The sequence below is a fragment of the Pan troglodytes genome, chromosome 6 (genome assembly GCF_028858775.2).
Source record: "Pan troglodytes isolate AG18354 chromosome 6, NHGRI_mPanTro3-v2.0_pri, whole genome shotgun sequence".
Lineage (NCBI taxonomy): Eukaryota > Metazoa > Chordata > Mammalia > Primates > Hominidae > Pan > Pan troglodytes.
In genome coordinates this window covers 28592011-28605370 of record NC_072404.2, presented here as the reverse complement: position 1 = coordinate 28605370, position 13360 = coordinate 28592011, and the positions used below count along the sequence as shown (strand labels likewise).

The 13360-nt window shown below is 37.6% G+C and overlaps 1 pseudogene; it reads left to right on the top strand.

Annotated features, from left to right (window-relative positions):
- Positions 1-1865: 1865 nt before the first annotated feature.
- On the top strand, positions 1866-2318 carry LOC107976048 (small ribosomal subunit protein eS26-like; annotated as a pseudogene).
- The last annotated feature ends 11042 nt before the right edge of the window (positions 2319-13360 follow it).

The window sequence follows — 13360 nt, the reverse complement described above, 5'->3', positions numbered from 1 at the left end:
AGAAAGGTGTTTTGGAAAAAGTGCAAAATTTTTGCACCTAGTGGCATAGCTGCATTGACAGCTTCACGAATTTCCTTTTCTTGTTTTACAATGGTCCTTACACTGGATTTAGTTATCTTGAATTGGCAGACAACTGGAGTTGCAGATCTCAATCTATGGTGCGTATCAAGCAATTCAACTTTTTCTTGTAATGTTATGACTTTTTTTCTGCTTTTTGGGAGCATTTCCAGCATTACTTACTAGTGGCACTTTGTATGGGTCCCCTGGTGTTATTAAGGTTAATGGTGTTACACTTAAGCATGATGAACCAGAAGAGGTCACTTTTTACTGTGACACACAATTTACTGGAAAGATGAAATGTTCACTCAGAGATAATTAGTGTTACATGGTGTTAAGCATATACTTGTGACACTTGAGCTCACTGCAGTAGCAGCAGGAGGTGGCTACAAAATTATTACAATAGTATAGTATTACTACACTTAATTTTATGTAGTTATGATTTAATACTACATCTTTATATTTGGTTACATTTGTCTTGACTGTGAATAAGTGTTTGCATGTGTTTTGATTAATTTTAACCTTTTATGGTAGATTCGTGTATATTTTATGGTAGTAAATGGTAAAATAGACTGATAACTACATGTTCTATGCCTTCAAGACATACCTTTTTCTTAATTTTTAAAATATTTCTCAACTGCGGGTTTGTGAGTTTTTTTCAAATTATTGTAAATCTCCAAAATCTTTTCTAATACATTTGTTGAAAAAATCCACATGTAAGCAGAACTTTGCAGTTCAAACCTGTGTTATTTGAGTCAACTATGGTCTCTTTCCTGAGTTTACAGCAGTTACCTAACTGCAATCTACCCCTCCAATGTTGTCCCCTGACCTATCCCATTCTTCCTTATGTGGCATCCAGAATGGCCTGGCTCCAGGCCAATAGCATCTGTACACCTAGCTGGGACATGGGTAGAGGAGCTGCTCTCAATTGGCCATCCAAGGAAGATATTGTATGGACGGTTACAGGGGGCTTGGGTGTAATTGATATCCCCAACACATTGTAATATTCTTTTAAATTATATCAAACTATACCATCATGTCTTCTCATATCAAGGACATATTAAGGGGGATACAAATGGATGGACACATGACAGCTAAGGTCTGACTGTCTCAATCAGGTTTAACTAGGTCCTAGCAAGGCAATTATTCAGAGCCTTGTTAGTTTAACAGCTTTGATCTTCCTGGAAGCTGAATTTGAATAGAAGGAAAACTGCTGATTGTGATTAGTGTTATACCCAAGGATTTTTGTGGGAAAGTATATGTGTGTGCATGTGTGTGTGTGTGTGTGTGTGTGTCTTAATGCTTAGTCTGTCTAATGATAATATCTGAATCCTATCAATTTTGTGTTCTGCTGTCATGTAGAAATGATTCACTTGGGACTAAAATTGTCCAGATGGATGAATTCTTTGGAGAACTGAGGATTTACTTCTTTAAACTCGAAAACTGTGTATTCGGCATTTTGAATCAGAAATGTGTTATATACTCCCCCATCAATGTAACCAGTACAAATTGTTGTTTTATTGATTACTCAGGACTTTAAATATAAGTGGGTACAGTGATGTTTCTAGGGTCTATTGAGAAATAGCAAGGTATTTGCCCCATCATTAAATAGCCACAGATAGCTATTTTCAACTTTTTGTAGTTTTTCTGTCTCCTCCACTTGATATTTCATGCTGTTGCCAGTGAGTTTACCTGTAGCAACTCTTGTTCCCATTTCCAATTTTGTTGAATCCTGGAGAAACCAAACCAAGCCTTAGATGGTTGTATGTAACACAAGAGTAAATAGGCCCAGAATAAGAGTGTAGGGGCTTATCGCTCTTGCCAGTCCGTGCCTCCAAGATGACAAAGAAAAGAAGGAACAATGGTCGTGCCAAAAAGGGCCGCGGCCACGTGCAGCCTATTCGCTGCACTAACTGTGCCCGATGCGTGCCCAAGGACAACGCCATTAAGAAATTCGTCATTTGAAACATAGTGGAGGCCGCAGCAGTCAGGGACATTTCTGAAGCGAGCGTCTTCGATGCCTATGTGCTTCCCAAGCTGTGTGTGAAGCTACATTACTGTGTGAGTTGTGTAATTCACAGCAAAGTAGTCAGGAATCGATCTCGTGAAGCCCGCAAGGACCGAACACCCCCACCCCGATTTAGACCTGCGGGTGCTGCCCCACGTCCCCCACCAAAGCCCATGTAAGGAGCTGAGTTCTTAAAGACTGAAGACAGACTATTCTCTGGAGAAAAATAAAATGGACATTGTACTTAAAAAAAAAAAAAAAAAGAGTGTAGGGGCTTATCTAGGATCAAAGTGTATACATGTCAGAACAGAGGCTTTGTTATATCCACTATTTGAAATTGGTCTTTAAAGACTAATCGTAAAATAAACATCCATATATTACATCTGCCATTTGAAAGTCAAAATGGTAGATTATTGGCAGTTTCATCTGGTTAAACCTAATATATATATACCATGCTTGAGTGAGCTGGATCAGTGTTTCTCAAATTACTGTGGTTAGCTTTTTTTTTTTTTGTAATTTCCACTCCATCACAGACTAATTCTTTTGCAAAAGACAATAAAAATAAATTGCTAGAAAAATTAAATGAAAAGAAAACATACAAAATAAAAGCCCGTTTATTTTATTAGATTATAGGCATAAAATTATATTTTAATAAAAATAATCAGAACAACCTCATATAGGAAAAAGATAGAAAACTGCACATACTCAATATGTATACATACACTTAATATGGAAATTGCTGTACATGCAAATTTTGTCCTTTTCCATCATAACTAAACACAGTTATAAGGGAAATAATGATTTGTGGTTTTGAACTTATGTTTTTTTAATTCAAACACCACTTAGGTTTCAGCGTTTAGGTGGTTCCATTACTTCCCTAGCTTCTACAAATAACACCCTGGGGTTTAGCACTTGACCATAACTTACAGCTACAAAATCAAACAAACCCCGCATTTGAGGGATCATATTTTGAGAAAAACAGGTACAAACTCTTTTGACCTTTTTCTCTTTGGAATCATTCCCATTGTCATCATTTAGTCAACAACTATCACTACATTAAGAAAAAGTGTGTCTTCTTTGAGCAAAAATGTCCAGTGAAGTTTATTTTGCCATCTGTTTTTTAAAAGGGCTTGACCAATATTTAAATTGGTGTGAGGGGGTGGAGTGGGGGTTTTAATGTACACAAGTCTCTTCATCCCTGGTCAGTGAAGACTGGAGACTTCAGGGCTTGGAGAATGTGTTGCTTAGATCAAGACATCTAAACTGCTCAAATGCTGAATTACTAAGGATCACTGTGCCAACTGTTGACTTGCGACTTATTATTTAGTTATGGTTAATTTGTGAATCATGTGAATATATCAATACATCTTAACATCCGAAAACTGATTATTCACCTAGCTAATGCTGTACACTATTGTAAATTATAAAGTGGAATTAATCTATTCCACTCATATAATGAAAACAAAATATTCATAGTAGAGATAAAATATATAAAAACAAGCAAGTTGGTTTAAGTGGTTCATCAAGTCTCGGAATATTTTCATTGTGTAACTAAAGACACTTGTCTAGAAGGTGTGATTTCCTCTTAGATTGGGGCCCCACAATCTGTGTTTAAACAAGCCCTCCAGTGATTTTGATGCATGCTAATTATTGAGAAATATTGCGTGAAAGCGCACATTCTACTTATCTTCAGTTTTTCTAGGTTGTAGGGCATGAAGAGGAAGGCAGGAGTGCTGTTAACCAGCCTATGGTCAAGTTAGGCTGAATATAGATAACAATATAAGCTGGCTTATCTGGGCATTCTGTCCTCTGTTTCAAAGGCAGTAGGTGTCCAAGGGATAACAGCTCCCCAGCACAGCTGCCTTTTGGTCACACTGCTTTAGTCTGGACTGTTGTCCTCTAAACCTGATACACTGGTATTACCCAGAAACCCCTCTCATCGTTCCACCTTGAGATTACCTTCAATTTTCTCCTCTTTCATCTACTCCATGTCTTCCTTTTCCTTGGCTTATTTTCTTGTTTTGGTGAAGCCCATATGCAGTACTTACTTCCAAAAGAATGCATGAGATGTACATTTTGGAGTCCCGGAATATCTAAAAATGTGTTCATTCTGTCTTCACACTTGATTAATTGCTTGGATGAATTGAAAACTGTTGACATGCCATTGCTCCATTCCTTCAAAAAATTTCCCCAATTTTTTTATTGTGATAAAATACATATCACATAAATTTAGTATCTTAATGATTTTAAGTGTATAGTTCAGTGTGGTATTACCTACATTCATAATGTGCAACTATCACCACTGTCCATCTCCATAACTCTTTTCATCTTGTAAAACTGAAACTCTGTACACATTAAACAACAACCCCTCATTCCCTTTTCTCCCCATCCCCTGGCAATCATCATTCTACTTTTCCTTTCCTTTTTCCTTTCCATTTTCCTTTCCTTTCCTCTCCTTTCCTTTCCTTTTCTTCTTCCTGATGGGATCTTGCTCTGTCACCCAGGCAGGAGTACAGTGGTGTGATCATGGCTCACTGTGGCCTCAACCTCTCAGGCTCAAGCAATTCTCTCACCTCAGCCTCTCAACTAGCTAGGAATAGAGGTGCATGCCACCATGCCTGTCTAATTTATTTTTATTTTTATTTTTTGTAGAGATGGAATCTCTCTGTTGCCCAGGCTGGTCTCAAACTCCTGGACTCAAGCAATGCTGCTCCAGCCTTGGCCTCCCAAAGTGTCAGGGTTACAGGTGTGAGCCACTGCTCCCACCCCCACCGTTCTACTTTCTGTTGCTATCATTTTCACTACTCTACCTCATAGAATTGCAATCATAGGCTGGGCACAGTAGCTCACACCTGTAATCCCAGCGCTTCGGGAGGCCGAGGCGGGCGGATCATGAGGTCAGGAGTTCAAGACCAGCCTGGCCAATATGGTGAAACCCCATCTCTATTAAAAATACAAAAATTAGCAGGGTGTGGTGGTGTGTGCCTGTAATCCCAGCTACTTGGGAGGCTGAGGCAGGAGAAACGCTTGAACTCAGGAGGTGGAGGTTGCAGTGAGCCAAGATCATACCACTGCACTCCAGCCTGGGCAAGAGAGAGAGACTACATCTCAAAAAAAAAAAAAAAAAAAAAAGAATTGCAATCATATAATTTTTTTTTTTTTTTTTTTTTTTTGCTTATTTGTCAACATTTGGCTTATTTCACTTAGCATAATGTCATCAAGTTTCATCCATGTTATAGCATAGGTCAGAATTTCCTTCCTTTTAAGGATGAATAATATTCCATTGTATGTATATGCTGCATTTTGCCTATTCATCCCTCAGTGGACACTTGGGTTGCTTCCATGTTTTAGCTATTGCGAATAATGCTGCTATGAACATGTGTGTACAAATGTTCAAGACTCTGTTTTCATCCTTAAAAAACTAAAAGCAGAACTGCCATATGATCTAACAATCCCAGTTCTGGGATATATTAGTTCTGGGATATATTCAAAGGAATTGAAATCAATATGTTGGAGGGATATCTCCACACACAGAAAGACAAATACCACATGATCTCACTTATATGTGAAACCTAAAAAAGTTGAATTCATAGATGTAGAGAGTAGAAATGATGATTACCAGAGTCTTGGGAGAGCACTGGGGAGCAATGGAATGGGGAGTTTTGTCAAAAAGTACAAAGTTTTGGCTGCACAGAAAGAATAAGTTTTGAGATCTATTGCACAGCAGGGTGACTGTAGTCAATAATAACGTATATTTCAAAATAACTAAAAGAGTAAGTTTCAATTGTATCACCACAAAAAATGTTAAGTAAATGAGGTGATGGATGTGTTAATTAGCTTGATGTAATCATTCCCATTGTATATATATGTCAAAACATCACATTATACTCCATAAATATAATACAATTATGATTTGTCAATGAAAATAATATTACTTAAACAATTTAAAAAATAAAATTGCAACCACTTCTCCACCTCCTCAAAGATGCTGTTTCAATTCTTTTTTTTTTGTAATAAAGTTTTCTTTCTTTCAAGTAAATTTTGTGTATATTTGAGGTTGACGACTTGATGTTATGGGATACATATAGATAATAAAATGGTTATTATAGAGAGGCAAATTAACATATCTAATGTCACACAGTTACTTTTTTGGAGCAAGAGCAGCTAAAGTCTACTTATTTAACAAAAATTCCTAATAAGATTTTATTACAGTCCTCATGTTGTACATTAGATCTCCACACTTCTTCATCTGTGATTGCCACTTTGTAGCCTTTGACTTACAGTTCCCCATTCCCCATGCACCCCCTGCCCCGGTAGCTACTATTTTCTGTTTTATTCTCTTTCTCTATATGTTTGACCGTTTTTTAAAAAAAATTTAAGATTCTACACATAAGTGAGATGAAGCAATACTTTTCTTTCTGTGTCTGGCTTATTTTGCTTAGCCTAATGTCCTCTAGGTCCACCTCCTATTGTGGCAGATGACAGGATCTCATGTTTTAAGGCTGAATAATATCCCATTGTAAATATATCTATATAACTCTCACATTTTCTTTACTCATTCGTTCATTGATGAACACTAAGTTTGATTCCATATCTTGGCTATCATGAATAGTGCTGCAATGAACGTGGGAGTGCAGATATCTTCAGGAGGTGATGACTTCACCTCCTTTGGGTATATACCCAGAAGAGGGATTGCTGGGCCATATGGTAGCTCTATTTTTAATTTTTAAGGACTCTCCATACTGTTTTCCATAATGGCTACACCAGTCTACATTTCCACCAGAGTACTAGGGTTTCCTTTTCTACACACCCTTGCTAGCATTTATTATTTCTTGTCTTTTTTATAATCTTGTTTTTCATCCTGTATTGTTCTGTTTTCACATGCTGTAAATATACTACCTAAGACCGGGTAATTTATAAATAAAAGAGGTTTAGTTGACTCACAGTTCCACATGGCTGGGAAGGCCTCAGGAAACTTACAGTTATGGCAGAAGGTGAAGGGGAGGCAAAGTATGTCTTACATGGCAGCAGGAGAGAGAGAGAGGGAGCTCAGGAAAAACTGTCACTTTTAAAACCATCAGATCTCGTGAGAACTCACTATCATGAGAAGGGCATGATCATGAGAAACCGCCCCCATGATCCAGTCACCTCCCACCAGGTCCCTCCCTCAAGGGGATTACAATTCCAGATGAGATTTGGGTGGGGACACAGGGCCAAACCATATCACATATTTTTGACTATATACTGTAAAGTGAAATTGCTGGATCAAGGTAATTCTACTTTTAGTTTTTGAGGAACTACCACACTGTCTTCCACAGCAGCTGTACCATTTTACAATCTTGCCAATAGCGCACAGGGGTTCCAATTTCTCTATGTCTTCACCAACACTTGTTTTTGTTTGTTTGTTTGTTTTTTGTTCTTGAGATGAAGTTTCTCTCTCTTGCCCAGGATGGAGTGCAGTGGCACCATCTTAGCTCACTGCAACCTCCGCCTCCTGGGTTCAAGTGATTCTCATGCCTCAGCCTCTGCAGTAGCTAGCACTACAGGCATACGCCACCATGCCCTGCTAATTTTTGTATTTTTAGTAGAGATGGGGTTTCACCATGTTGGCCAGGCTGATCTCACACTCTTGACCTCAAGTGATCCACCTGCCTTGGCCTCCCAAAGGCAGGGATCATGCTGGGATTTCAGGCATGAGCCACCATGACTGGACTGTTTTTATTTTTTATTTAATAGTAGCCATTCTAATGGGCGGGGGGTGGAATCTCACTGTAATTTTGATTTGCATTTCCCTAGTGATTGGTTATGTTGAGCACCTTTTCATGTACTTACTAGCCATTCGTATATCTTCTTTGGAGAAATGTCTGTTCAAATCCTTTGCCCATTTTTGAATCAGCTTGTTTTTTGTTATTGAGTTTCAGGGGTTCTCTATGTATTCTGGGTATGAATCTTTTATCAGATATATAATTTGCAAATATTTCCTCCTATTCCATAGATTGCCATTTTTCTTTCTTGGTAGTATCTTTTTATGCATAAAATCTTTAAATTTTCATGAAGTTCACTTTTTCTGTTTTTTTCTTTTGCTGCTTATATCTTTGGTATTATATTTGAGAAATCACTGTCTGCTCCATTGTTTCTCATTCTTCCAGTATTCTTGCTTTTAATGCTGTTTTGAGAAGTCTAAGGCCATTTGATTCCTGTTTTTTTCTTTCTATGTGACCTGTTTGTTTTTTCCTCTTTGAAGCATGCAGAATCATCTATTTGTCCCCAGAGTTCTGAGATTTTAAAAGAATATGCTTGGTGTGGGGAGTCTTTTTATTAATTGTGCTGTGCATTCAATAGCCATTTCACTCTGGAAACTTGTATATTTCTATCCTGGAAAAGTTTCTTGAATTGTTTTGTTGATTTCCATCCTTCTGTTTTCTCTGTTCTATCTTTCTTTAATTCTGGTTTGTTGTTACTTTTAGATGTTGCACTATCTGGACCTGTCACCTTTAAAATTTTTTAATGTTTAACTTGCTTTTTGTTCTTGAAATATTCCCTTTTTAATAGCCTTCTGTTCTTGTTTTATGGCTACAATGTCTTCTCTTATATCTCTCAGAATATTGATAATATTTTTGAATCTAAATGACTTTGGGTTTGGTGATGACATTTTAGATAAAACATCAAAGGCACAATCCATGAAAGAAAGAATTGATAGGCCAGATTTCATCAAAATTAAAAACTTCTGCTCTGTTAAGGACAATGTCAAGAGAATGAAAAGAAAAACCACAGACTGGGAGAAAATATTTGCAAAAGACATATTAGATAAAGGACTTTATCCAAAATATACAAAGAACTCTTAAAACTTAACAATAAGGAAAATAACAACCCAGTTTAAAAATGGGCCAAAGACCTTAACAAATACCTCACCAAAGAAGATATACAGATGGCAAATAAACATGAAAATATGTTTCACAGCATATGTCATCAGGGAAATGCAAATTAAAACAACAATAAGATACCACTACACTGTTAGAATGGGCAAAACCCAGAACACTGACAACACCAAATGCTGACAAGGATGTGAAGCAACAAGAACTCTCCTTCATTGTTGGTGGAAATGCAAAATGGTACAGTCACTTTGGAGGACAGTTGGTGATTTCTTACAAAACTAAACATACTTTTACCATATGATTCAGCAATTGTGCTCTTTGGTGTTTACTCAAAGGAGCTGAAAACTTATATCCACACCAAAACCTGCACACGAATGTTTATATCAACTTTATTAATAATTGCCAAAACTTGAAATTGACCTTCAGTAGATGAATAGATAAACTACAGTATATCCAGACAATGGAATATTATTCAGTGCTAAAAAGAAATGAGCTATCGAGCTGTGAAAAGACATGGAAAAAACTCAGATTCATATTATTAAGTGAAAGAAGCCAATCTGAAGAAGCTACATGCTCTATGACTCCAACTAAGTGACATTCTGGAGAAGGCAAAACTATAGGGTGTAAAGATTAGTGGTTGTCAGGAGTTAGGGGGAGGGAAGGATCAATAGGCAGACCACAGGATTTCTAGGGCAGCGAAACGACTCTGTATGATATTATAAGGGTGGAGACATGTCATTATACATTTGTCCAAACCCATAGATTGTATGCCACCAAGAGTGAACCCTAATGTAAACTATAGACTATAGGTGATAATGACATATCAATGTAGTTTCATCAGCTGTAACAAATTTACCACTGTGGTGGGGGACATTGATAATAGAGGAGGTTGTGCATATGTGGGGCCAGAGGATGTACATTCTGCTCAATTTTGCTGTGAACCTAAACTGCTCTAAAAAATAAGTCTATTTAAAACAAACCCCAATAGCACAGTTAAATCTCCACACGTATTTGTGTCCAGCATCATTCAGTAGGTCTTTTGCAGCCTTAAACTGAGGTGTAGGTCCTTGAGGGCATTTGCTTTTAACAAAGATTGGTATAAAAATGAAAGCGTGACCTGATCCAGGTGTTAAGTGTTTCTTCATTTATTTTTTTCAATATGGGGGAAATGCCTTTGCAGTTTTTCATCTGTACTTTCACTTCCCTGAAATGGTTACGGTTGTAGAAAATGTAGGGCTTCTTGAAGTCACTAAACCAGCCAATACTTGTAGTAAAGGATTTTCAGCCTCTTTTTGCCCCCTTCAGGATTTCATATATTGTTAAGATTTTCTTTTTAATTGTAGAAGTTTTGCCCCTGGTAGCATCAAACTGACTGGAAAAGGTCACCTAGGAGCCTACACAATTTCCCCATTATACTGGTATTGTCTAATGACCAACTGTATTTGAATCCATTTTCATTAAAGGAACATGTGTTATGTCTGAACAGACCATGCACCTCGCTTCTGTGGCCCATTCCTGCCCTCAGGACTAGATGCTCTAAAGATCCCCGGGTAGCCCTCAGAACACAGACAATTCCTGCATTGTGCAGGAGCTTTGTTCCTCCCACACTTCTGACCAGATTCCCCAGGTTCTGGGCTGTGCACTTGTGGAATGGTGCTGTGATTGGTTCCCATTTCACTGATGATGTTGTTGTGTTTCTTTTTTCCCTCAAATTTTCATCCTTACTGTTTTCAGAAAAATTTGAGGAGGGCAGTGGAGTAAAATATCATTACCCACCATCTTTATCCAGAAGCCCCCAGGAACAGCAGTCTTTGAGGAAGCTGAACTCCTCCAGGTTAGCTTGCATTTTACAGGTTTGCTTTGGCCCCAGAGAGGAGTCAACACTGGATACCTGGAGGAAAGAGAGGCTATGAGGAGTTGGAGGAAGGGAGAGCATAGAAGAAGCCTTTCTGGAAACAACAGAGGCTATGGTTATTGATCTAATTTAATTGAGCTTGATTTTGGGTTTTGTAGTATTCCCTTTATCTCTACCTTTGGGATCATCAGAATCTCCAGCTCCATCTATGTTGCTGCAAAGGACATGATCTCGGCTTTTTTTTTTTTGTGGCTGCATAGTATTCCATGGTGTATATGTACCATATTTTCTTTAATCCAGTCTGCCATTGATGGGTATTTAGGTTGATTCCGTGTCTTTGCTATTGGGAATGCTGCAATGCACATACATGTGCATGTGTCTTTATGGTAGAATGATTTATCCTTTGGGTATGTATCCAAAAATGAGATTGCTGGGTCAAATGGCAATTTTGTCTTAAGTTCTTTGACAAATTGCCACACAGCTTTCCACAATGGCTGAACTAATTTACACTCCCACCAGTACCTAAGCATTTTCTTTTCTCTGCGACTTCACCAGCATCTGTTATTTTTTTGACTTTTTAATAATAGCTATTCTGACTGGTGTGAGATGGTATCTCATTGTGGTGTTGACTTGCATTTCTCTGGTAATTAGTGGTGTTAAGCATTTTTTCATTTGCTTGCTGGCTGCTTGCATGTCTTCTTTTGAAAAGTGTCTGTTCATGTCCTTTGCCCACTTTTTAAATGGAGTTGTTTGTGTTTTGCTTGTAAGTTTGTTGAAGTTACTTAAGATGCTGGATATTAGACCTTTGATGGATTCATACTTTAAAAATATTTTATCCCATTATGTAGGTTGTTTATCTGCTGATAGTTTCTTTTACTGTGTAGAAGCTCTTTAGTTTAATTAGATCTCATTTATAAATTTTTGTTTCTGTTGCAGTTGCTTTTGGTGTCTTCATCATGAAATCTTTGCCACGTCCTAAGTCCCAATAGTATTTCCTAGGTTACCTTCCAGAGTTTTTATAGTTTTAAGTTTTACATTCAAGTCTTCAATCCATCTTGAGTTGATTTTTGTATATGGCATAAGGTAGAGGTCCAGTTTCAATCTGCAGCATAAGGCTAGCCAGTTATCCCAGCTCCATTCATTGAATAGGAAGTCCTTTCCCTATTGCTTGTTTTTGTCAACTTTGTCGAAGATCAGATAGTTGTAGATGGTGCAGCATTATTTCTGGACCGTCCATTCTATTCCATTGGTCTATGTGTACCAGTACCATGTTGTTTTGGTTACTGTAGCCCTGTAGTGTAGTTTGAAGTTGAGCATGTGATGCCTCCAGCTTTGTTCTTTCTGCTTAGGATTGCTTTGGCTCTTTTTTGGTTCTATATGAATTTTAAAACAGATTTTTCTAATTCTGTGAAGAATGTCATTGGTAGTTTGATAGGAGTAGTTCTGAATCTATAAATTGCTTTGGGCAGTATGGCTATTTTACTGATAATGATTCTTCCTGTCCATATACTGCTTTTGTTTTTCTAAACAATATTTGACTCTATGAATCACTCAATTTTCATTTTCCTTGTGACTCTTTTTCAAAGGGTAGAGACCTCTAAAGGCTGAATTATCTACTGTGTATAGAACTACCTATTATACCTCTTAGTCATTATGGCATTTCATAGTTAATTATTATGGCACTGGAATAGAACCTCATTAAGAATTTAAATGTTTGTGGATATGTTAAACAAAAATTCAATGAATTTATTTCTCAATATATACTTAGTCTACCAAGTCTACTGAAACACCAAGATCCCTTATTTGAATAATTCTGATCACTTGCCAACATTTACTTCATTATTTCTGTAGTGGGCATGAATCTTACACTTTCAACACAGGTATGTAAGACATATATTTTTAAAATGGAATATGATTTGTATATTAAGCCCCTGTTTCATAGAAGCTAAATGGGGTTTCCCATGTCAATTCACACTCTAGCTTCCGGCATGGCCCTCACACCTTCAGGAATGAGCATCATTCCCAGGAATGCTGAAATTTCCCAGGGTGGGGGTGAGAACAAGCCCACTTGGGATCTGTCCTTACATGGTTGTCATTTGTTCCCAAGCAATGGAATGTAAATCAGGCTTCCACTCATCAGACACAACGTGGCTGGCTGTTGTGTCTGCCTTGTCCTGTTCTAAGACCTCTCCAGGCTGTTCTTACTTGGATCCTCAGACACACACAAAACACGTGGCTACCATTCTGAGAGATATTTATCAACAAGTAACACTCCTGTTTTTCTATCTTATGACTCCCTATCTCCCACAGCTAAGATAATCTGTATTTCCTCTAGGATAGCAAAATTTGAATTTTATATAATTATGCATTCTCTCTAATCGTTTGATAATATATACGTTTTGCCATATACTCACAATATTAGGCTGTTATAACTGAGAAAACAATCTGCTGTTCTGCGGAAGCATCTCTCCCTGTAGGCAGTAGATGACTTAGAGTATGGTTTGATTGGAGGAAGAATCATAGGGCAAAAAAGAAATGACTAGAAATGAAAAGAATATCTGTTTA